Raw genomic sequence first — 26423 nt, 5'->3', positions numbered from 1 at the left:
CCTTTGAGCTAGTTGAGAATCTGGAGCATTACATTTGTGGGTTTGATTAAACTCTCAAAATGGCTAGAAAAAGAGAGCTTACATGTGAAACTCGACAGTCTATTCTTGTTCTTAGACATGAAGGCTATTCCATGCGAGAGATTGCCAAGAAACTGAAGATTTCCTACAACGGTGTGTACTACTCCCTTCAGAGGACAGCACACACAGGCTCTAACCAGAGTATAAAGAGAAGTGGGAGGCCCCGCTGCACAACTGAGCAACAAGACAAGTACATTAGAGTCTCTAGTTTGAGAAATAGACGCCTCACACGTCCTCAACTGGCAGCTTCATTAAATAGTACCCACAAAACGCCAGTGTCAACGTCTACAGTGAAGAGGCGACTCCGGGATGCTGGCCTTCAGGGCAGAGTAGCAAAGAAAAAGCCATATCTGAGACTGGCTAATAAAAGGAAAAGATTAATATGGGCAAAAACACACAGACATTGGACAGAGGAAGATTGGAAAAAAGTGTTATGTACAGACGAATCAAAGTTTGAGGTGTTTGGATCACACAGAAGAACATTTGTGAGACGCAGATCAACGTAAAAGATGCTGGAAGAGTGCCATCTGTCAAGCATGGTGGAGGTAATGTCATGGTCTGGGGTTGCTTTGGTGCTGGTAAAGTGGGAGATTTGTACAAGGTAAAAGGGATTTTGAATAAGGAAGGCTATCACTCCATTTTGCAACGCCATGCCATACCCTGTGGACAGCGCTTGATTGGAGCCAATTTCCTCCTACAACAGGACAATGACCCAAAGCACACCTCCAAATTATGCAAGAGCTATTTAGGGAAGAAGCAGGCAGCTGGTATTCTATCTGTAATGGAATGGCCAGCACAGTCACCAGATCTCAACCCCATAGAGCTGTTGTGGGAGCAGCTTGACCGTATGGTACGCAAGAAGTGCCCATCAAGCCAATCCAACTTGTGGGAGGGGCTTCTGGAAGCATGGGGTGAAATTTCTCCCGATTACCTCAGCAAATTAACAGCTAAAATGCCAAAGGTCTGCAATGCTGTAATTGCTGCAAATGGAGCATTCTTAGACGAAAGCAAAGTTTGAAGGAGAAAATTATTATTTCAAATAAAAATCATTATTTCTAACCTTGCCAATGTCTTGACTATATTTTCTAGTCATTTTGCAACTCATTTGATAAATATAAGTGTGAGTTTTCATGGAAAACACAAAATTGTCTGGGTGACCCCAAACTTTTGAACGGTAGTGTAAATTAGACAATTTTCTGATGGTCAAAGGAGCCATAACGTGACAGAAAAGAGCAGGACAGATATCTATGGAAAAGTCTATCTGCCGAGCTGGATTTTTTTCAGTCATTATTAGGTACATAGAAGCTCAAGTCACAGAACAAGGCAGTGATCAATCTTCCAAGTTATTTTTAATTTTTTAACTTATGCCATTGTCCTCCAGAACTACAACCTACATAGACCAGATGTGAATGACAAGTCATTCAGAATGTAGCCAGCTAAACCCTCCCAACATCATAATAGTACATCATGGTTGGCAGAACCTAAGGCTTTTCACAGAGAGTGGGCGCTCACAGGTCTGCCAGTGATAGATGTTAGTAAGTCTCTCTCTCTCTCTCTCTCTCTCTCTCTCGAGTATGGGCAGGCTCACGGGCTGAGTCTGCTTTATATGCCACGGGTGTTAGCTGTAGATTACAGATGATATTCCTCAATAATGGCAATGATCGGCGATAATTCCAATCACGGTCATTTAACTACTTAGATGTGGTGGGCAATAGTGACTACAACATTTGTTCAGTTAAAAATAGAATAGAGCACCCTCTGTCACGCTATTGGTCCCCATGTGCCATGGCAGCTTGGGAGCCAAATGAAGGCCAACAGGTCTGCCATTTTGATGTTTCTAAAAAATCACATTACACTGCAATACCTAAGAATTGTAGTGTAATGTACCAGCAATCTAACAACCACTTGTTCAAATCTCTTATGAAACAAAAAAAAAAAATGCAAAATACAGTTAGATAATAAAGTTTTAAGCGAAGTACAAAATAATTTAAAAGTTAAATAAAAACCTTTTCTAATTTTTCCCCCAGAGTTATGAGAATTTTTTTAAAAATAAACTGGTATTGCCGCATGCGTAAAAGTTAAAAATATTACAATATTTCCAAATATAAGTACAGTGGACACACACAAGTGGTGCAATAGATAAGCCCTAAATACAATGGAAAAACACACAAAACAAAGCAGGCAAGTTACTAGTAATTGCACAACCCAATAAGTTAAAAAATAAAATAAAATCAGTATTCCACTATGCCACAAAAACACACACAATTAAAACACCATATATGATAGTATCCAGACCCGGTCCAAAATAAGACACATGACCAGAGACCAGCACTAATACAATACATAGATACACAATAGTCCCACCCAGCAAGAGAATCAATTATGGTAAAAAACTACAATTCAACAAATGGTACACAAATAGAACATATACATATATAAAGTGCCATGTGCAATATACAATACCAATTGTAATCTGGAATAGACCCAACCAGTGGATTGACAAAGCAAGGATGGAAATGTGTTATATCTAAATGCCTGGACTCCCATGATCTGCATTAACATCGGTATCCACTGATCCAGTCTGAGATAGACGAGACCAGTAGATTGCTGATGTAGGGCTGTAAGAGTAATTGAGATGAATGTTTATGAAGTTTTTTTGGTGGAAGTGCCAAGACCTGTGATAGTGAAATATTTAAAGTGTAGCTAAACGTTTGGCAAACTTCTGACATGTCATAGTGACATGTCAAAAGTTTGGATTGGTGGGGCTCCAAGCACGGAGACTGATTGGATCTGGAATAGACCGAACCATTGAATTGCCGATGCAAGGAGGGAAATGTGTTATATCTAAATACCTGGACTCCCATAATCTGCATTAAAATCGGTATCCACTGATCCAGTCTGAGATAGTGGATTGCTGATGTATGGCTGTAAGAGTAATTGAGATTAACGTTTATGAAGTTTATAGCTTTTTATTAATGTATCAAAATAACTGCATCAATTATTAATGAAGTCCTCCTCTAAAGGATGTCTCATAAGCAGTTTTGAAATAAGTTGTTTTAAAGCAGGAACAGGACTTCTGGGTCCTGCGCGCACATGTGAAAAACGGATGCCAGAGACAAGGAAGCCTTATTTCCCAGCTACCAATAGAACAGTTAAATTTTTAAATTTTTAAATTATAATCTTTATTATGCTATTCCAGCAAGTAAACAGACAGACAAAACCAACATGAATAGTTAAAAATTTTCTATGCATGGATGGGGTCAGTAGCCGTTGTGGCTATAACAATGTGCATGTGTTCCTGCCGTCTGTGACTGCAGACAAGCAGATTCAGGAAGTCACCGATATCGACGGAGACCTCCTAAGTAGTTAAATTGTTAAATTATAAAGTAGAGATGCCCAAATTCCAGCATGCGTTAAAATTATGAAGAGAGCCCCCCCGACATGTTTCGTTACGTATGTAGCGTCCTCAGGGGTTCACGGGGCTACTGGCAGCGCGCCAGGAAACTCACATTGTTATGGGAATCCTCTGTGACGTGTCAAAGGGTGTGTACATGGATTGGACCAATGGCAGTGAGGGTGGGCGGAAACCACAAAACCCCCATCTGAGTGGCAGGTAAAGCTGCCAATCGAATAATAGGCAGCCCGAACGTTCACTAGAAATGACCCCGCATGCGCACAGGGGCTTAATCGGCACTTCAATTAATGGACCACTTGTAAGGCTCACCAGATGTATACATAGATGCTTCTATTCTGGAGCACTGGGCTTAAGAAGATAGCCAATGTTGTGATAGTTAAAGGGTCTATACCAGTTGATGATATGTAAGTCGTATGATATATCGGCTATTAAATTAGGAAAAATATGTGATATGACGGCAGGTACTCCTGCCAATAAACAACAACACAGTGCTGGGGCACACACGGTCACTCATTAGAGTGCACGTATGTGTCCCTGTAAAATAATAATATAGGTTTTTATCAGGAACCACAATTGGAATAGTGATACCGTTTTAAAAAAGGTATTAAGAGTGTAGATACAGCACCCATGAGTAGACTAGTTCTAACCAGGTACATCCATTCTAGTTCTCAGAGACCACAATTAGAATAGTGATACCGTTTTAAAAAAAGGGTATTGAAGGTGTAGATACAGCACCCGTGAGTAGACTAGTTCTAACCAGGTACATGCATTATAGTTCTCAGAGTAGATAGGGGAAATCTGTGTGGAACGTATTTATTAAGGCATAGGTCGATGCCCCAACCACTGCCAGCGGTCCGCATCTAAGACAAAAAGGGGTAGGAATACCATAGGTAGAACAGAGAGAGTCTGGGGCCGCCAGATCTCAATAGTTGGACAGTGTCTGTAGTCTGGCATAATGTCACTGTATAAAGCAAAAAATATATTTAATTCTTAAGATACAAGAATAAAATTAGGTTATTAGCATATATCACTGAAGTAGTGGTATTGAACTAGATGTATTGATCTGTTAGTCTCAAAGAAAAGCCGTAAATGTGAATCCTTCATTGAGACCCGAAGGGCTAAGAGAGTGCAATCGATGAATCCATCAAGCCTCCTCCTGCAGTAGCATACGGTCTAAATTACCAGCCCTTGGTCCCAATTTTATCTGGGTGACACCCCAGAACTGGAATAACTTAGTATCGCCACCGTGTAGCTGGTGCATATGTCTGGATAACGTAGTGTCCTCTTTATGATTAATCGTACTCAAATGCTTCGAGATTCTCCTTCTTAGTTCCTGTATGGTCTTACCCACGTATAGTTTGGGGCAAGGGCATTTCGCTATATATATCACCCCGCTACTATGGCAGTTAATAAACTGCTTAATCACATAGATTTTCCCATCTGATGGGTTCGTAAAGGTTTTTGTCGTGGGCATAAAGGGACAGAAGGAGCAGCGACCACATGGGTGGGAGCCCCTGACTGGAGATTTTAACCAGGTATGTTGGGAACTGCTTTTAGTGGTATAGTGACTATGTACCAAAAGTTCTCGTAGGTTCTTCCCTCTACCGTAAGTGATACTCGGAACTGCAGAAATGACTTTTTTGAGATCTGGGTCAGTGGTAAGTATTGACCAATGTTTTTTAAGGATGTCCATAACTTCAGAAGAACAGACGTCATAAGTGCCAATGCAGCGGATGGCACTGGATGACTCAGTCTTGACAAGGTTTGTACTTTTGTCCTGAATCAAGCCCTGTCTATCAGTTGCCCTTGCCCTCGCATAGGCCCTATGTAGCCACTTTTTCAGATAGCCACGTGCCACGAATTTATTATATAATTTGTCGCATTCGATCTGAAAGGATCGTTCATCAGAACAGTTTCTCTTGGCTCGAAGGTATTGCCCTATCGGTATACCCCTTTTCAGGGACGATGGGTGATGACTCTGCCAATGTAGAAGACTATTCGTGGCCGTGGCCTTCCGAAATATATCGGTATGGACACTACTGCCAGGGTCCAGGGAGATCTTAAGATCAAGAAAACTGATCTCGCTCTTATGTGTTTCATGTGTAAATCTCATGCCAATATCATTATTGTTAAGTGTCAGAACGAAATCATTGAATAAATCAGTGTCACCATCCCAGAAAATGAGAATGTCGTCAATGAATCTCCCCCAGAACAAAATGTGTGATGTAAAGGAAAGTAAATTATCTTTGAAAACAATGGTGTCTTCCCACCACCCCAAAAATAAATTTGCATAGGTAGGTGCGCATACGGAGCCCATGGCTGTGCCTTTTACTTGTTTATAGTACTTTCTATCAAAGGTGAAGAAATTATGTGTGAGTAGAAATTGTAACAGTGATAGGACAAAATCATTATGTAAATGAAATTGAGTACCTTTGGTGCTTAAAAGTGTTTAACTGCAACTAAACCTAATTGGTGCTGAATATTGGTGTATAGCGATTCAACATCAATAGTGACAAGTATGGTGGTTGAAGTGACATGGATCTCCTGGATCCTGGCGACAGTGTCCTTAGTATCCCTCAAGAAAGAGGGTAGGGAGGAGACGAACGGTGAAAGAATTTCGTCCACATAGAGGCTGATCCCCTGTGTGAGATTGTCATTTCCTGATACAATTGGCCTACCAAAAAAAAAATAAAAAAATGTTAACTATTCATGTTGGTTTTGTCTGTCTGTTTACTTGCTGGAATAGCATAATAAAGATTATAATTTAAAAATTTAACTGTTCTATTGGTAGCTGGGAAATAAGGCTTCCTTGCCTCTGGCATTCGTTTTTCAATTGCTGTATTAGGCCTGCCAACTACCAAGGGTCCAAACCTTTTCTATGCTGCGCGCACATGTGAAGCAGCAGAGAGTGAAGGACCGGTAACTACTCTCCTGTAACGGAACCGGGTCATCTACCAGCTAAATATCGGGTTTGAAAGCCCAATACCTGATCGTTTTCCCATGGCTGCACAACATGGAGAAATTTGTGCAAAGACCCAGGATGCAGACACTTGGAAATCCGCTGCCCCAAAGAGAAGAGAGAATGGCGCGAACAAATATGCTGCTGGAGACGCCACGCGTCACTAGAAGCGGGAGATCTGCTTCGCAGCCAGCATTATCTCACATACCGCAGAATGAGACTGAGCAGAAGATAGAGGCCAATACATTGGTACCAGGTTTGGCGGTCTCATGCAGGTCTTTAGCTCTGGATTTGGCAAAGTTACTGGCGCCGGACATCACAGCTCCATTGGAGCAGGCGGTGAACCACACCCTCGCGGCCCTGCAAAGGGAGGTAAGCTCCATGGAGCATAAATATCTTATCTGGAGCAAAGAGTGGGCTTAGTGAAGAAGGAATTGGGTATTTAATTGGGTATTTACAACATGCTCTTAGGTCTAATCAGGCATTATTAGACAAAGTGGAGGACTTGGAAAACAGATCGAGGAGCAACCTCCGGATAATCGGTTTACCAGAATCCATTCTACAAGGCCAGTTGGCACAGATTTGTTTGGTGGAAGTGCCAAAAATGTTGGGAATACTGAGACATGTGTAATTGAACGAGCCCACAGAGTGGGTCCACCTAGAGATTCACAGAACCAAAGTGACCACGTGAGGCCAAGACCGGTAAGAGTGAACTATTTAAACTATGTGGGTAAAGCAGCCATATTGCAGACTTTCGAGAAAGCAACTGAACCGGTGAAAATTCGGAATCACTAAATTCTGCTGTTTGGTGACTACTTGGCTAAGGTTGCTAGAAAGATGAGAGCTTTTTCCACAATATGTTCAACATTGGTGAAACACCAGATGCGTTTTTTTCTTACAGTTTCCATCACTTTGGAAAGTCTTCCTGCCCGATGGCAAGACTGAGGCCTTTTCATCGCCAGGAGAGGCTGAGAAGTACATGGACTCCCTATCTAACACTGGCGGAGACATCTTAACAATCTCGTTGGGACGGAATATGCCACGGATAACACCCAAACATTCACCTGGCAGGGATCGTGTACAGGACTTGCAAGAAGAAGCTATCTTACATTCACCGGGTTAGCCTGGTGCTTGTGTTCTCTGATTTAAACTTATTTGACAGAAAGTAATCCATTTGCACTTTATTACGGTTGTCTATTTAAATATCTCTACTGGTAGCTGACTGCGAAGCTTAGTTTAACTTTATCTGAAATGTCAATATGTTCTATATGGTACTAGATTTACAATTTATTTGTGAGGCAGATATTTTCTTCTTCCCCTAGGGGTGCAGCGCTAATCCCACTTTGTTTACAGGAGGAAGATAGATACTTAATGGGAGATATTTTAAGCACTCTAAAGATTATAGGTGGGGCTGATGAAACCTCCATCTTACTATGCACAGAAAGAAGTGAAGTAAGCACTTTGACATTTTTGTATATGACTTTGCTACTTACATTTGTCATTGTCTTATATGTTGGGCAAGTGTTGGGGGAAATTGGGGGAGGGAATAGTGCACCTCATCTCTCTCACCGGTTGGAGGTTAGGGTCATTGAGAGCTAGGGTACCACCCGGTCTAAACCAGCAATAAAACTTCTATGCGAGTAGTCTTTTGAAATGTAAAGGGGTTATTATCCCCCTAAAAATGTATGAGTATTACATCACTTAAAAAAAGTGAAAGTAGATATTGCCATCTTGCAAGGAATGCATTTAAAAGAGGATGGAATGAACAAATTGTGGGTGGGTGCTGTTCATGGTTCCCCGGCTGTCGGTGGAAAGGGAGGGCTATTGTAATTAATACATAAAAGAGTTAGATACAATATAACAGCGACTTCTATTGATGATGATGATGGGCGTTATATTAGGTTGAACTTGGACAGCCCAGCAGGGAAAATTAGTTTGTATAATTTGTATGCACCTAAGGGTATGTGCACACGCTAGCTGTCATTTACGTGGGAAAAGACAGACTGTTTTCAAGAGAAAACAGCTGCCTCGTTTCACACGTAAATGATCCTCCTTGTATTTTGCGAGGCGTCTGAGACGCTCGTAAATCTTGAGCTGTGCTTCATTGAGTTCAATGAAGAACAGCTCAAATTACGTGGCAAAGAAGTGTCCTGCACTTCTTTGCCGAGGCAGTCCATTTACGCGTCGTCGTTTGACAGCTGTCAAACGACGACGCGTAAATTACAGGTCGTCTGCACAGTACGTCGGCAAACCCATTCAAATGAATGGGCAGATGTTTGCCGACGTATTGCAGCCCTATTTTCATACGTAAAACGAGGCATAATACGCCTTGTTTACGTCTGAAAATAGGTCGTGTGAACCCAGCCTAACAGAGCTAACAAAATGTTCTTTCAGATGATAGAGGGTAATCTATGACAAGACCAGGAACAGCAGATCCTTGTGGGTGGAGATCTGAATACAACATATGATGCATTGGAGGATAGAAAGCGCTCACATCAGATATTACAGGGGAAACTATTTTACAGCATGTGACAAGTTCCACAGGTATGAGAGATGTATGGAGGCACTTTAATCCCATGGGTAGAGAATATACACATTATAACCACTCGCAATCAGCTTTGTCAAGAATAGATGATTTTTTTAGCATCTCAGGGCTTGTTACATAGGATAAAAGATGTAGTTATTAAGGATATGGTGATCTCTGATCATTGCCCTCTCCTAATAGAACTGGAAGAGATTTTTCCAAAGGGAACAGACATTGTATGGCGTCTACCTACAGCATTAGCGCAAGATGGAGGAATTTGGGAAACTTTTGAAAGGGTGGTGGGAAGAATTTACTCATACCAATGGCGAACGCAGGTCTAACCCATCCTTATACTGGGAGACGGCAAAAGTGGTTATTTGGGGAAATATTATAGCTTACGTTCAGAGGAAAAAAAGGAGGTGAATAGAAATTATATTCAAGCCACTGAACACTTGAGAAAAACCTATTGCACTTTCCAGAACGATCCTAAGGAACACAATACGCTTCAATGTATGGCTAAGAAAAGTCTTCTCATTCGAGATACTGTGGCTTCATGGAAAGCGATCAGAAAGTTATAAAATTTGCCTATGTGGGTGGGTGCTGTTCATGGTTCCCCGGCTGTCGGTGGAAAGGGAGGGCTATTGTAATTAATACATAAAAGAGTTAGATACAATATAACAGCGACTTCTATTGATGATGATGATGGGCGTTATATTAGGTTGAACTTGGACAGCCCAGCAGGGAAAATTAGTTTGTATAATTTGTATGCACCTAAGGGTATGTGCACACGCTAGCTGTCATTTACGTGGGAAAAGACAGACTGTTTTCAAGAGAAAACAGCTGCCTCGTTTCACACGTAAATGATCCTCCTTGTATTTTGCGAGGCGTCTGAGACGCTCGTAAATCTTGAGCTGTGCTTCATTGAGTTCAATGAAGAACAGCTCAAATTACGTGGCAAAGAAGTGTCCTGCACTTCTTTGCCGAGGCAGTCCATTTACGCGTCGTCGTTTGACAGCTGTCAAACGACGACGCGTAAATTACAGGTCGTCTGCACAGTACGTCGGCAAACCCATTCAAATGAATGGGCAGATGTTTGCCGACGTATTGCAGCCCTATTTTCATACGTAAAACGAGGCATAATACGCCTTGTTTACGTCTGAAAATAGGTCGTGTGAACCCAGCCTAACAGAGCTAACAAAATGTTCTTTCAGATGATAGAGGGTAATCTATGACAAGACCAGGAACAGCAGATCCTTGTGGGTGGAGATCTGAATACAACATATGATGCATTGGAGGATAGAAAGCGCTCACATCAGATATTACAGGGGAAACTATTTTACAGCATGTGACAAGTTCCACAGGTATGAGAGATGTATGGAGGCACTTTAATCCCATGGGTAGAGAATATACACATTATAACCACTCGCAATCAGCTTTGTCAAGAATAGATGATTTTTTTAGCATCTCAGGGCTTGTTACATAGGATAAAAGATGTAGTTATTAAGGATATGGTGATCTCTGATCATTGCCCTCTCCTAATAGAACTGGAAGAGATTTTTCCAAAGGGAACAGACATTGTATGGCGTCTACCTACAGCATTAGCGCAAGATGGAGGAATTTGGGAAACTTTTGAAAGGGTGGTGGGAAGAATTTACTCATACCAATGGCGAACGCAGGTCTAACCCATCCTTATACTGGGAGACGGCAAAAGTGGTTATTTGGGGAAATATTATAGCTTACGTTCAGAGGAAAAAAAGGAGGTGAATAGAAATTATATTCAAGCCACTGAACACTTGAGAAAAACCTATTGCACTTTCCAGAACGATCCTAAGGAACACAATACGCTTCAATGTATGGCTAAGAAAAGTCTTCTCATTCGAGATACTGTGGCTTCATGGAAAGCGATCAGAAAGTTATAAAATTTGCCTATGTGGGTGGGTGCTGTTCATGGTTCCCCGGCTGTCGGTGGAAAGGGAGGGCTATTGTAATTAATACATAAAAGAGTTAGATACAATATAACAGCGACTTCTATTGATGATGATGATGGGCGTTATATTAGGTTGAACTTGGACAGCCCAGCAGGGAAAATTAGTTTGTATAATTTGTATGCACCTAAGGGTATGTGCACACGCTAGCTGTCATTTACGTGGGAAAAGACAGACTGTTTTCAAGAGAAAACAGCTGCCTCGTTTCACACGTAAATGATCCTCCTTGTATTTTGCGAGGCGTCTGAGACGCTCGTAAATCTTGAGCTGTGCTTCATTGAGTTCAATGAAGAACAGCTCAAATTACGTGGCAAAGAAGTGTCCTGCACTTCTTTGCCGAGGCAGTCCATTTACGCGTCGTCGTTTGACAGCTGTCAAACGACGACGCGTAAATTACAGGTCGTCTGCACAGTACGTCGGCAAACCCATTCAAATGAATGGGCAGATGTTTGCCGACGTATTGCAGCCCTATTTTCATACGTAAAACGAGGCATAATACGCCTTGTTTACGTCTGAAAATAGGTCGTGTGAACCCAGCCTAACAGAGCTAACAAAATGTTCTTTCAGATGATAGAGGGTAATCTATGACAAGACCAGGAACAGCAGATCCTTGTGGGTGGAGATCTGAATACAACATATGATGCATTGGAGGATAGAAAGCGCTCACATCAGATATTACAGGGGAAACTATTTTACAGCATGTGACAAGTTCCACAGGTATGAGAGATGTATGGAGGCACTTTAATCCCATGGGTAGAGAATATACACATTATAACCACTCGCAATCAGCTTTGTCAAGAATAGATGATTTTTTTAGCATCTCAGGGCTTGTTACATAGGATAAAAGATGTAGTTATTAAGGATATGGTGATCTCTGATCATTGCCCTCTCCTAATAGAACTGGAAGAGATTTTTCCAAAGGGAACAGACATTGTATGGCGTCTACCTACAGCATTAGCGCAAGATGGAGGAATTTGGGAAACTTTTGAAAGGGTGGTGGGAAGAATTTACTCATACCAATGGCGAACGCAGGTCTAACCCATCCTTATACTGGGAGACGGCAAAAGTGGTTATTTGGGGAAATATTATAGCTTACGTTCAGAGGAAAAAAAGGAGGTGAATAGAAATTATATTCAAGCCACTGAACACTTGAGAAAAACCTATTGCACTTTCCAGAACGATCCTAAGGAACACAATACGCTTCAATGTATGGCTAAGAAAAGTCTTCTCATTCGAGATACTGTGGCTTCATGGAAAGCGATCAGAAAGTTATAAAATTTGCCTATGTACATATCAAAATATTTGCCTTTGTGGGGAAATCCATCATTTCCACAAGGGGGTGAAAATAAACTATATAATGAATGCAGGAATATGCATGCACGGTTTTCTTACACATTTTGTGTGATTAGGGTATTTTATTTTTTGTATCAGTTTTAGAGGAAAAAACAGAAAATTGATGAAGGATCAGAGACAATTGCACAAATTTGTATTTCTTTTATTGTATATTGTGACAACTTTTGTTCTGTATGAAATAATACATTGTCTGTATACATATTGTAGAATAATATTTGTATACTCTGATGCTTCAATAAAAAGAATGTTTAAAAAAAACAAACAAAAAAGGAACAGATTCTCCCTCTCTCACACAGAAGGGATGTAAAAGTGACGTATATATCCAACTGTTGTAATTATCTGATTGGTTGATTTGTGTTTTTTAACTGAAAGCAGGAAGTTACAGTATAAATAAACCTGAAACTTATGGTTTTGCAGAATCTGCACCATACACAAAGCACTGTGTGTCTAGGTTATTCTCCGGCCATATATTGAACTATATGTATATTATGTATATATATTTATTTATTTGATAATTGATCTACCTGTGAGAGCAACTCTATCAGGGGCTCAAAGTGTATTACATGTGTCTATGTGCCTAGGTTTGCCAGCATATGTGCATAGTAACTTGTGGTCATATTTGTTGATGGCAAGCAAGAACCTGGCTGGATTAAAATGAGCTGGTGAAAAAATAAATATGTAAATATAGTTGATATTTTATATTGCATGTGGAATTAGTGTGTATCTATGCATTGTATTAGTTGCATTTTTGGGGCATAATTAAATAATAAATATTTAGTTTATTTACTTATTTAATTAATTTAAAATGAGAAACGGCAGAATTTCTTTTTTTTAGTCACCTTAGCTGTCCTAAATTTTTTTTTAAAAAAGTCATATGTACCACAAAATTGTATTAATAAATGATTAAGAACTGAAAAGTTCGAAACGCGTAGGCATTTTTAACTTCTTTTAATTTTGACTTAAATAAACAGTTTTGTATTTTTTCATATCATATTGTGTGCTGGACCTCTAACTTTGTTCCTTGGATTTCTACCTACTCCCGACGTAGCTCTCTTGCCGATGCACCGATCAAACATGGAATGTGGCGTCCTTACTTCAAATGAGTGGTGAGCGGACCAATTTCTTTTGTATATTTTCTAATTAATAAAAACTAATGCTTGTCCCGCAAAAAACAAGTCCTCACACCGCTCCATCGATGGAAAATTTCAAGGATATAAAAAAAAGAAGATAAAAGAATATGGCGACAGAAAACACATTTTTTTTTAACAAATTGTTTTTGTTGTAAATAGATATATAGATTTGATATCGCCGTAATTGTATTTATACTTATAAAACAAAATCCAAAACACCAACGGAGAAATAGCTGTTTTTCTTTTGTTCCACTCCACAAAGAATATTTTTTTAAATTTTCAGTATATTATATGGTACAATAAATGATGCTGTTAAAAAACACAACTTGTCCTGCATAAAACAAGCCCTCACATTTATTTGCTTACAGAAAAATAAAAAAATTATACTTTTTCGAAGAACAAAAAAGAAAAAAAGAAAAATACAAATCAAAAATATTATCTTTAGGGATCTTCTTAAAGGTCACCTTCCGTGATCCTGAAATGCTTCTCTGTTGGGCAATGTGAACTCTTTGCACTGGCCAATCAACTATATCTGTACTGTTGTATACATCATGAGACTAGATTGATCACAGGAATCTAGGTATTTAATATATCAAATTAATATTATACCCATGGGACCTTAATGTAGAAGAACAGAGGCTCTGGTTCATACCTCAAGTTAAGGTGACCTAAAACAAATAGTAAAATATCAACATTAATGAGCAATATAGGCTGTCCTAAAAACCCTATTTGCTGTTAAATCCTTTTAAGCTTGTATAAATGGCAAGTCAGCTCTAATAAGACTTTTAAAGACTCATCTATCATCTAGTTATAGGGATTTGTGGACAGATTCGCACTACCATGAAATATCTGCGCATTCTGCAGTCTTAACCATATCCAAGGACAACACAGCATATTTACTGTCAGTTAGGTGATATCACTCAGTAGAAGATTTAACCTTACTCCCCCCTAACTCCACCCAGCATTGCAGACACACAGTCATGGCTTTTCCTAATCCTAGCTATTAGATTTACCGGCTTTAAGGATGGCTTCCAAAAGGTTACCATTTAAAGGATTAGGCACAATTAGTAATATAGATATTTTAATAAGATTAATTGGTTTAATGCTCAATCTTGCTGTCCAATATCAGCTGTTCTATTATTGGTATTAAATTACTAAAATTTAATAAATGTCAAATATTAACCCATCAGGTGTCTACCAGCTGCAGGTGTAAGATTAATTCATTAATAGAATGAAGGAATTTTTTTTCTTGTTGGAAAAAGTAGTGTTTACACTCATTTTAAATCCATTTTGACCAATGGAATCTTATCTTGCCTGGCAGTATGGGACCAGAAGAAATGTAGTAGGCTGCTAAGACATGGGAAAAGGGAATGTCAATCCATAGAGGACCATTAATTCTGCTCTATATATTCTTTATTATATACCACTCTTACACAGTAGCTCTGGTGTAGCCTTCAGAACTATGCAAAGCCAATATATTTCCAGAGAGTGGCAATTCAGCAGGTAGACAAATCATACTGTTGGATGGTAGGAAGGAAACAAGGGCATAGATACTATATAAGCGGCCCATTAAGGCTGCTACAGGGGGTTCTGCGAGGAGGGCGCCCATTCTGGGTTGGCCTTGTCACTATTTTAATGGATGATTAACAGGGATATTTTCTAATATTATTAGACAAGTAAGCGGAAAAAGTATGGGAGTCATGAAATGGGATGGAATGGAGCATGAGGACTTTCTTGGATAGGAGTATGTTGGTGTCAAGTAGCTCCTGAAAAGGGTTTCATTTTTATCTTTGTTTATATGATCACCCACACAATATGTACGCAACTGCAAGAAACTTATATTAATATGAGAGAACATGAAAACGTGTTGCCCTATAGCGGATGTTGCCCTAGACATATTGAAACCAATATTACCGTTGTTACCATGCTAATCACCGAGTTACACCGACAGCCCAATAAACACCAACTAACTATAGTAACAGTTATCTAAAAAATATGCCATTGTATTAAATGGTACTGTAAATAGTAAAATAATTGTCAATTTAAATACATACTGTACCACCATGTTGAATCACGACTAAATGGGAACCTAGGCAGGGGAACAATTCTATACCATTCAACCCCAGTTCTTACCATTCAGTTTTTGTTACTATTCTTGAAATGTTGGTTCATAAGTGGCAATTGACAAATGTCACCATGTAAGATAAAGAAGCTGTTCATAGTCACAATACATCTGAATCACATTGTTATCTTGAAATCATGATGGAGTCATCCATGGTTCTGGCTCAAGCCTTGCACTATTCATAACACAGTTTATCAATTTTTCTCAAAATGTGCCTTTAAGAAAAGGACCAAACATTTCCACTTGATTGTATGTAGACAAATGTGATTTAGCCGCATCTAAGTCCTGCACCTGGTCGAAATATTTTTTTTTACATTGAATGACATTTTTAGATGTCTGGGGGTCATTATATCCAACAACTTGAGTGAATATGAAGGCAAAAACTTAGGATAAAGATTAAAATCACCGTAAGGATTAGTATAATTTTTTTCCAAATTAGAAGAAAGACTTTTTATAGATTTTGGCGGGTAGGCAGTCAAGGTTAAAATTGGAATATATGAACACCGATATAACAACGTAGGGTTACCTATCCCTAATATGAAGGCATATTTTCTGTGAAGTCATCTATCATTCCTTTTAGAATGGAAAAGGAATCACTTTTTTTTTGCTTTTATTAATGTAGTTTAATCCATCCTATAAATTGACTAATATTTTTGAGCTTTTGGAATCGGGTCAGCTAGAAAAACACCCTTTTAAAGAATGACTCCAACACTGTTTTCGCATCAAAATCAGAGTCAAAAATCTCTGTGTGAACTGGCCCTTAGGTTCTGAGGTTCTGTATTCTCTACTTTAACTATGTTAAATGAAAATATAAATAAAGATTTCTCAAAGGGGAAAAAACTCTGTCTATACAGGGGATTAGGTGACCAGTTTTCGAAAAACTGAGCTCCGAAAGCTATAAAGATATCTTAAGAAATGAATCAGCTCCGAACGTTAGACCTAGGTTTGAACCCATCAAAAGTATAATTTTTATGGCTCGTCTGACCCTGAATTGCACAGTTTTTGCTAACGAAATAATTTATTAAAATACATTTAGGTAGACATATCCTGTAATAAATGTATCATCCTGATATGTATATGTCTATTTCTAGTCGGCAGTTGCTCTATACTGAGATCACTTATTTTCTTTGGCGGGTTCATGTAGCTGATTCATACAGTATTTACAGTATTTCTTGATACAAGTTTTGGGATTGACCTTCAAACATGCAAACCAGAGGAAAATGAGGACAACATGTCATTTTACTGCATGACAAGTCATCAAAGATGATGTGCAGAACAGTTGCCATATGGTAGATGCTGTGCAAATCTGTAAACTCTGTAAAATATCAATAAACATAAAACTACTTGATCTGCACTATTTGATCCACAGCATCTACTAAGAGTTTAGCTTTTATTTTATGCTCTTTTTGTACTTTTAAGGGCCAGGTGTAAAAAATGCTTTAAGATTAACCCGCTCAGATTGCAAGTTGTATGATGGCGCACTAAAATATACAGAATATAACTGTCAGATATAGCAATTTACAGTATTATAGTGGGTGTCTCGTATAGAAAACCTTTTTCAGATACCCTTATTCTGAGTTAACATAGGGGAGTACCATGTTTCAAATTTTCATCTATTAACCGTAAAGAAAAGCATCAACGAAGAGCGCCTCTTTTTTTGGAGGACTCGGCATGTCCAAGCATTATACAGACAGCTCAATGATTTAAATGAAAACTGTGTATTGCTTTACTTCGCCTGTGGTGGCACTGCAGAGGAACTGAACACTTGCTTCTGGATTCCCCCACAGATCACAGCTGATCACTGGAGGTCCCAGCTGGGTGCTATCCTGTGATCAGCTTATCATTACTCTTCTAACAAAAAAGAGATTGTCCAAAGTGGATAACCCCTCTAAGCGATGTCTAAACATCTTGTATAGAAAGTTTATATATAGAGTTGAGGTTCAATGAGTTTCCATCCGTCTATCTATCTATCTATCTATCTATCTATCTATCTATCTATCTATCTATCTATCTATCTATTTATCTATCATCTATCTATGTATCTAATGGAGGTACTAGTGACATATTGGATATCCCTTAACGCTGGTCCTGAGATTAGCATTTGCTGGGGGGAATTTTTATGTTGGTCTCCCATCCTGTCTGTATCCAGATCTGTATAAGGGTGTTTGCAGGGCCACCATTAGGGCAGTACAGCTGGAACAAATACCACCCACTCGCCGTCACTGACTACCGCCACCACCCCTTACCATAGTTAATTTGGGAAAATAAATGGACCCCATTATATTGCAGGGCATGATTCCTTCTCCAAAATAACTAATGCTGGGGCCCCTCATCTCAAGATTGACACTGGCTAGCGATTGCATCCTAAAGTCTTGGCAACACTGTAGAACTCAGAAATAAGAATGTTGGTGGCATATGGGACTATTATGTGGGCATGACCGTAACTACCAAGGATTTTGGATGCTATAGGCCCCAACTGAACTTTTAAAGGTGCCTTAAGGCAAGGGATAGTTAGGGATTACGGTAATGGAGGGAGTGAGAAATTTAGTGTGTTCATACAGGAGAAATCGCTTGCTGCTGCTGATTGGGCTCCATAGCAAAATTTATATGGGGCCCCACTTTAACATGAGCGTCAGCAGCAAGCGAGTATGGTTACCTGTTACTCTCCTTTATGTGTGGAATATGAAAAAGTGTTGGTCAGGTGATGAAAATTGAGCCCCATTCTGATTTGTATAATGAATCCACTTAATGGTAATGTAAATGTCGTTCACTGAATAGATAGATTAACTGCCTGATTAGAACGATTAAAATTGAATTTTATTAGTATAATATAAAATATGGCTCATATAGCCCAATTGTAACATATATTCAGGCTCAGGCAAGGTAGTCAGGGATAGGAGGTGGTGAGACTCTCCTCTTATAGTATACAGCCCTGACAGCAACTTGCTGAGTGAAAATAATACCAGCCCACCGGGCTCACAGCAAGTGGTCAGAGAAAAAGAGTTAGTCTTGTTAACAGACTAATCTTGGACAATTCTCGGATCCACCGCTGCATTAATTGAGGACAACCCTACGCGTTTCAGTGTCACTGGTAGGTGTGACACATCATCAGGGATTGTAAAAGTTGATGCCGGTTAAGCACAATTTTGTGCTAACATTTGTTTCTCCCGGCTCGTGCACGACTCTAATACAAATGGCCGCACACGAGCCGGCGAGACTGGGAGCATATGAAGGGCTAGAGCCCTCCCCCTGCACTGACGAGGCTGTCAGCCCACCTCCAATCAGACAAAGACACGTCACAGCAGTGACGTATCCGGACTGTGGCGAGCCTCCAAAACAGCCCAGCCAGTCAGGCTGAAGTGTGACGATAAAGCGTCCTTCGTAACCCTGGAGACCTGAAGCGGATACACACAGATTACGGGACAGACATGTAATGGGTAAAGATGCTAAAGATTCGTAATATCGCGATGATCAGCAGACCATCCTAAATACTCCTGTCGGATAGACCTCATAATAATACATACTGGGGCCAAGGATAGAATTCTAGCCCTTTTTGGCCAACATAACCCTCAAAGAGTGAAATGCTGACAGAAAGTAGTAGGTATAATTTAGGGCCGCCATTAATTCAAATAGACACCATTTAGGCTGTACACAGACGCCCCTTATTCAATAAAACATCATGTCACATATTCAATGAGTCAGTTAGAGAAGAAACCGCATATGAGCCCTCTAACAGTGTGAACAGGGGTCAACAGTAGTTTCATGTGAACAAACACAGATAATACTATTAGAGGGGGTCAGGTGCATAGTTGGGCCCCAATACCACCACCCACATGGGGGGAAAAGGTAAAGAAATAGATTACTTTGATATTATGCTCACAAAAAGCATGCATATGAGATCTTTTCATTTAAACCGGCGGGACTCATAGTTTGCATACGAAAGATCCACTGCGCTTCTTTTTGTAAGATCTTCTTATCATGATCACCACCTCTCGCCAAAGGTTTAACATGTTCAATCCCTTGAAATTTCAATATCAAGGAGTCACCATTATGGCATTCCCATACATGCCGCGACACCGGAGTATCTTCCTTTCTCCTTATATCCCCAATGTGGTCCCTAATCCTCCTTCTAAATTCTCTCTTCGTTTTGCCTATATACTGTAATTGGCAGCCACATGTGATCAGATAGACTACACCTTTGGTCTTACAGTTAATATAGGATCTGTTGTCAAACACCCTGCCAGTCTTGGTGCTTTTGAAATTTTTACTGCAAAAAATCGAGTCGCATGCCTTACAAGAGCCACATCTGTAACTCCCATTGAACCCCCTGTCCAACCAGGTGTTTGGTTTGTTTTGTGTGCTCATGTGGCTATGCACAAGATGATCTTTTATATTGCGCCCTCTTTTGTATGTTATAAAGGGAGAGTCCCCTACCAAATTACCGACGTCAGGGTCAGCTTGCAAAATTCCCCAAAATCTCTGCAGGATTTCTCTAACCTCCTTATTGGCAGAGTCGTAAGTACCAATGATCCGTATAGTGTCATCATCCTTCAAACGTGATTTAGGGTTAAGAAGATCATTTCGGTTACATCCAAGTGCATTCTGATAGGCCTGTTTGAGAACATGTTTCGGATATCCTCTCCGTATAAATCTGTCCTCCAGTTCCCTCGCTGACATTTTGTAGTCTGATATAGTGGAACAATTGCGTCTCGCCCTCAGGAACTGGCCCTTGGGTATTCCACGTTTAAGGTTAGCTGGATGGCAGCTTTCCCATCTGAGGAGACTATTAGTGGCCGTCTTTTTGCGGAACATGTTGGTTTGGATGTTCCCAGATGGTGTTTTCGAGATCATAATATCAAGAAACGTAATCTTGTTGTCATTGATCTCACAGGTAAAAAATAGGCCCAGATTATTTACATTTAGAGTCGCCACAAATTCCTCAAATTGTGCCTTGGTACCTTTCCAGAGGATCAGGATATCGTCTATAAATCTCAGCCATAGCACGATGCACAATGTCCATTTTTCCATTACATCATTAAAGACAGTTTCATGCTCCCACCAGCCCAGGTACAGATTGGCATATGTGGGAGCACAGGGGCTTCCCATAGCCACACCCCTGAGTTGATGGTACGTTTTCTGGTCAAAGATGAAGGAATTATGCTCTAGAATAAATCTAAGCAATATTACAACGAACTCGTTGTGAGTCTGAAACTGTGTGCCCTTACCCTTCAGAAAGTATTCGACAGCCAAACACCCCTGATCATGAGGAATGGAGCTATATAAGGCTTCCACATCAAGTGATGCCAACAAGACATCCTGATCGCAACGTATGCCTTCAAGCTTGCGCAAGACATCCATAGTGTCCCTTACATAGGAAGGAAGGGACACCACAAAGGGTCTAAGAATCTGGTCGATGTAGATGCTTGCATTTTGAGACAGGCTGTCAATTCCTGACACAATTGGCCTGCCCTTCAATGGCTTAGTCCCTTTGTGTATTTTTGGGAGACAATAGAAGGTGGCCGTCTGTGGAAAATCGGGCAGCATAAAAGCCATCTCCTTCTCACTAATTAGGCTGAGGCATTTGGCTGAGCTCAGGATACATTTTAATTGATTTCTGAAAATCATGGAAGGATCGGATTCCAACACTTTGTAGCATCGATGGTCATTTAATATCTGGTAGCACATCATGCTGTATCTTGTGCGGTCCATTACCACAACATTACCACCCTTATCAGAGGGCTTTATTATGATAGTGTCATCACCCTCAAGTGATCGTAAAGCGACCATTTCATCTTGTGTTGTATTGAAACCAGAAGGCTTGGAATGATCGAGTAATCTGAGTTGGTCCTCCACTACTTTCACGAAAACATCGATCGGGGTATTGTCATTCAGGGGAGCAAATTTCGTCGAGGGTACACTAAGTGTGGTGAAGGGACCCTTTCCCTCTTCCCTGTGACTTTCTTCCCATAAACCCTCAAGTAGCCTGAGGTTTGGTAAATCCTCTTCCATAATCCCCAATTCAGTACATTGACGTTGGTCATGTGTCTTGAAGAACTTCTTCCATTTTAGTTTTCGTGCAAACAGGTTAAGATCCTTAACCCATTGAAACAAATCAAACCTATTGGTAGGGACGAATGATAGTCCCTTTCTAAGGATGCCCAGTTCCTCCGCAGATAACGTTCGGGAGGACAAATTAATCACCTGGGATTCATCCCTAGACACAGGAGGTCCTGATCTTAAACCTCCCTTCTGTCCCTCAAGAGGTACTCTGAAATAGGGTGGCTCTTGGATAAAAAACCACCCCGATTAGCTGCTTTTCCTCTGCCTCTACCTCTTTGGTTTCCGCGGTTTAAATTTCTGCCTGACTCCATCCCTCCCCGTTGTCGCCTGGGGTGGTTTTTAAAATGCTCTGAGTCAGAAAATTCTTGCTCGGAGGAGGACACATCTGTGTCCACTTCATGGGACGCACCAGTTCTTATACTGTAATCAAATATTCTCCCCTCTTTGAAATCGAGAGTATCGCGCACGAACTGAAAATGTTTTCTTTCCTTAATGTTACTGATAAACTTTTCCACTGTCTGTTGTAATACAGTCTCTTTCCTCTCGTAATCTTGATTACTCGAAAATTTGTGTACCAGATTAATACCATCTTTCAATTCCTGTGTGCTCCTGACTAAGCAGTTTTTTTCCTCCTCCAGCAATATTCCCATGAATCTCAACGAGGATTCAATTGACTCCTTTTCCCATTTTTTGAGAAAATCAGGTGATCTAATTCTCGCTGCAGGAGTCAACGAAATCCTCAAACCTCTTGGGACGATCTGATTTTTAATATATGTTTCCAACGTTTGAACCTCCCACCATGATCTAAGATGATCTTTATAGGCTTTTGTGAGTTGGCGAAAGGAAGCCGTAATACTAAAACTCTGGGTGGACGACACAATTTCATTCTCCGAAAATACCTCCCTAGCATCATGCACCCATTTATCCATGTCAATGTCCCCTGTCAGAAATCCTGCCATCTCCACTAGAATGGAGTGTATTAGTATAATGAATCCACTTAATGGTAATGTAAATGTCGTTCACTGAATAGATAGATTAACTGCCTGATTAGAACGATTAAAATTGAATTTTATTAGTATAATATAAAATATGGCTCATATAGCCCAATTGTAACATATATTCAGGCTCAGGCAAGGTAGTCAGGGATAGGAGGTGGTGAGACTCTCCTCTTATAGTATACAGCCCTGACAGCAACTTGCTGAGTGAAAATAATACCAGCCCACCGGGCTCACAGCAAGTGGTCAGAGAAAAAGAGTTAGTCTTGTTAACAGACTAATCTTGGACAATTCTCGGATCCACCGCTGCATTAATTGAGGACAACCCTACGCGTTTCAGTGTCACTGGTAGGTGTGACACATCATCAGGGATTGTAAAAGTTGATGCCGGTTAAGCACAATTTTGTGCTAACATTTGTTTCTCCCGGCTCGTGCACGACTCTAATACAAATGGCCGCACACGAGCCGGCGAGACTGGGAGCATATGAAGGGCTAGAGCCCTCCCCCTGCACTGACGAGGCTGTCAGCCCACCACCAATCAGACAAAGACACGTCACAGCAGTGACGTATCCGGACTGTGGCGAGCCTCCAAAACAGCCCAGCCAGTCAGGCTGAAGTGTGACGATAAAGCGTCCTTCGTAACCCTGGAGACCTGAAGCGGATACACACAGATTACGGGACAGACATGTAATGGGTAAAGATGCTAAAGATTCGTAATATCGCGATGATCAGCAGACCATCCTAAATACTCCTGTCGGATAGACCTCATAATAATACATACTGGGGCCAAGGATAGAATTCTAGCCCTTTTTGGCCAACATAACCCTCAAAGAGTGAAATGCTGACAGAAAGTAGTAGGTATAATTTAGGGCCGCCATTAATTCAAATAGACACCATTTAGGCTGTACACAGACGCCCCTTATTCAATAAAACATCATGTCACATATTCAATGAGTCAGTTAGAGAAGAAACCGCATATGAGCCCTCTAACAGTGTGAACAGGGGTCAACAGTAGTTTCATGTGAACAAACACAGATAATACTATTAGAGGGGGTCAGGTGCATAGTTGGGCCCCAATACCACCACCCACATGGGGGGAAAAAGTAAAGAAATAGATTACTTTGATATTATGCTCACAAAAAGCATGCATATGAGATCTTTTCATTTAAACCGGCGGGACTCATAGTTTGCATACGAAAGATCCACTGCGCTTCTTTTTGTAAGATCTTCTTATCATGATCACCACCTCTCGCCAAAGGTTTAACATGTTCAATCCCTTGAAATTTCAATATCAAGGAGTCACCATTATGGCATTCCCATACATGCCGCAACACCGGAGTATCTTCCTTTCTCCTTATATCCCCAATGTGGTCCCTAATCCTCCTTCTAAATTCTCTCTTCGTTTTGCCTATATACTGTAATTGGCAGCCACATGTGATCAGATAGACTACACCTTTGGTCTTACAGTTAATATAGGATCTGTTGTCAAACACCCTGCCAGTCTTGGTGCTTTTGAAATTTTTACTGCAAAAAATCGAGTCGCATGCCTTACAAGAGCCACATCTGTAACTCCCATTGAACCCCCTGTCCAACCAGGTGTTTGGTTTGTTTTGTGTGCTCATGTGGCTATGCACAAGATGATCTTTTATATTGCGCCCTCTTTTGTATGTTATAAAGGGAGAGTCCCCTACCAAATTACCGACGTCAGGGTCAGCTTGCAAAATTCCCCAAAATCTCTGCAGGATTTCTCTAACCTCCTTATTGGCAGAGTCGTAAGTACCAATGATCCGTATAGTGTCATCATCCTTCAAACGTGATTTAGGGTTAAGAAGATCATTTCGGTTACATCCAAGTGCATTCTGATAGGCCTGTTTGAGAACATGTTTCGGATATCCTCTCCGTATAAATCTGTCCTCCAGTTCCCTCGCTGACATTTTGTAGTCTGATATAGTGGAACAATTGCGTCTCGCCCTCAGGAACTGGCCCTTGGGTATTCCACGTTTAAGGTTAGCTGGATGGCAGCTTTCCCATCTGAGGAGACTATTAGTGGCCGTCTTTTTGCGGAACATGTTGGTTTGGATGTTCCCAGATGGTGTTTTCGAGATCATAATATCAAGAAACGTAATCTTGTTGTCATTGATCTCACAGGTAAAAAATAGGCCCAGATTATTTACATTTAGAGTCGCCACAAATTCCTCAAATTGTGCCTTGGTACCTTTCCAGAGGATCAGGATATCGTCTATAAATCTCAGCCATAGCACGATGCACAATGTCCATTTTTCCATTACATCATTAAAGACAGTTTCATGCTCCCACCAGCCCAGGTACAGATTGGCATATGTGGGAGCACAGGGGCTTCCCATAGCCACACCCCTGAGTTGATGGTACGTTTTCTGGTCAAAGATGAAGGAATTATGCTCTAGAATAAATCTAAGCAATATTACAACGAACTCGTTGTGAGTCTGAAACTGTGTGCCCTTACCCTTGAAGGGCAGGCCAATTGTGTCAGGAATTGACAGCCTGTCTCAAAATGCAAGCATCTACATCGACCAGATTCTTAGACCCTTTGTGGTGTCCCTTCCTTCCTATGTAAGGGACACTATGGATGTCTTGCGCAAGCTTGAAGGCATACGTTGCGATCAGGATGTCTTGTTGGCATCACTTGATGTGGAAGCCTTATATAGCTCCATTCCTCATGATCAGGGGTGTTTGGCTGTCGAATACTTTCTGAAGGGTAAGGGCACACAGTTTCAGACTCACAACGAGTTCGTTGTAATATTGCTTAGATTTATTCTAGAGCATAATTCCTTCATCTTTGACCAGAAAACGTACCATCAACTCAGGGGTGTGGCTATGGGAAGCCCCTGTGCTCCCACATATGCCAATCTGTACCTGGGCTGGTGGGAGCATGAAACTGTCTTTAATGATGTAATGGAAAAATGGACATTGTGCATCGTGCTATGGCTGAGATTTATAGACGATATCCTGATCCTCTGGAAAGGTACCAAGGCACAATTTGAGGAATTTGTGGCGACTCTAAATGTAAATAATCTGGGCCTATTTTTTACCTGTGAGATCAATGACAACAAGATTACGTTTCTTGATATTATGATCTCGAAAACACCATCTGGGAACATCCAAACCAACATGTTCCGCAAAAAGACGGCCACTAATAGTCTCCTCAGATGGGAAAGCTGCCATCCAGCTAACCTTAAACGTGGAATACCCAAGGGCCAGTTCCTGAGGGCGAGACGCAATTGTTCCACTATATCAGACTACAAAATGTCAGCGAGGGAACTGGAGGACAGATTTATACGGAGAGGATATCCGAAACATGTTCTCAAACAGGCCTATCAGAATGCACTTGGATGTAACCGAAATGATCTTCTTAACCCTAAATCACGTTTGAAGGATGATGACACTATACGGATCATTGGTACTTACGACTCTGCCAATAAGGAGGTTAGAGAAATCCTGCAGAGATTTTGGGGAATTTTGCAAGCTGACCCTGACGTCGGTAATTTGGTAGGGGACTCTCCCTTTATAACATACAAAAGAGGGCGCAATATAAAAGATCATCTTGTGCATAGCCACATGAGCACACAAAACAAACCAAACACCTGGTTGGACAGGGGGTTCAATGGGAGTTACAGATGTGGCTCTTGTAAGGCATGCGACTCGATTTTTTGCAGTAAAAATTTCAAAAGCACCAAGACTGGCAGGGTGTTTGACAACAGATCCTATATTAACTGTAAGACCAAAGGTGTAGTCTATCTGATCACATGTGGCTGCCAATTACAGT

General features: G+C 40.7%; 1 long non-coding RNA gene across 3 annotated transcripts in view; it reads right to left on the bottom strand.

Annotated features, from left to right (window-relative positions):
• Positions 1–26423, bottom strand: part of LOC142656460 (uncharacterized) — a 189684-nt gene that overhangs the window by 90239 nt on the left and 73022 nt on the right. The gene's annotated exons all lie outside the window — the stretch shown is intronic.

The sequence above is a fragment of the Rhinoderma darwinii genome, chromosome 6 (assembly GCF_050947455.1).
Source record: "Rhinoderma darwinii isolate aRhiDar2 chromosome 6, aRhiDar2.hap1, whole genome shotgun sequence".
NCBI classification, from domain to species: Eukaryota; Metazoa; Chordata; class Amphibia; order Anura; family Rhinodermatidae; genus Rhinoderma; species Rhinoderma darwinii.
This window is presented reverse-complemented; position numbering and strand designations above follow the sequence as displayed.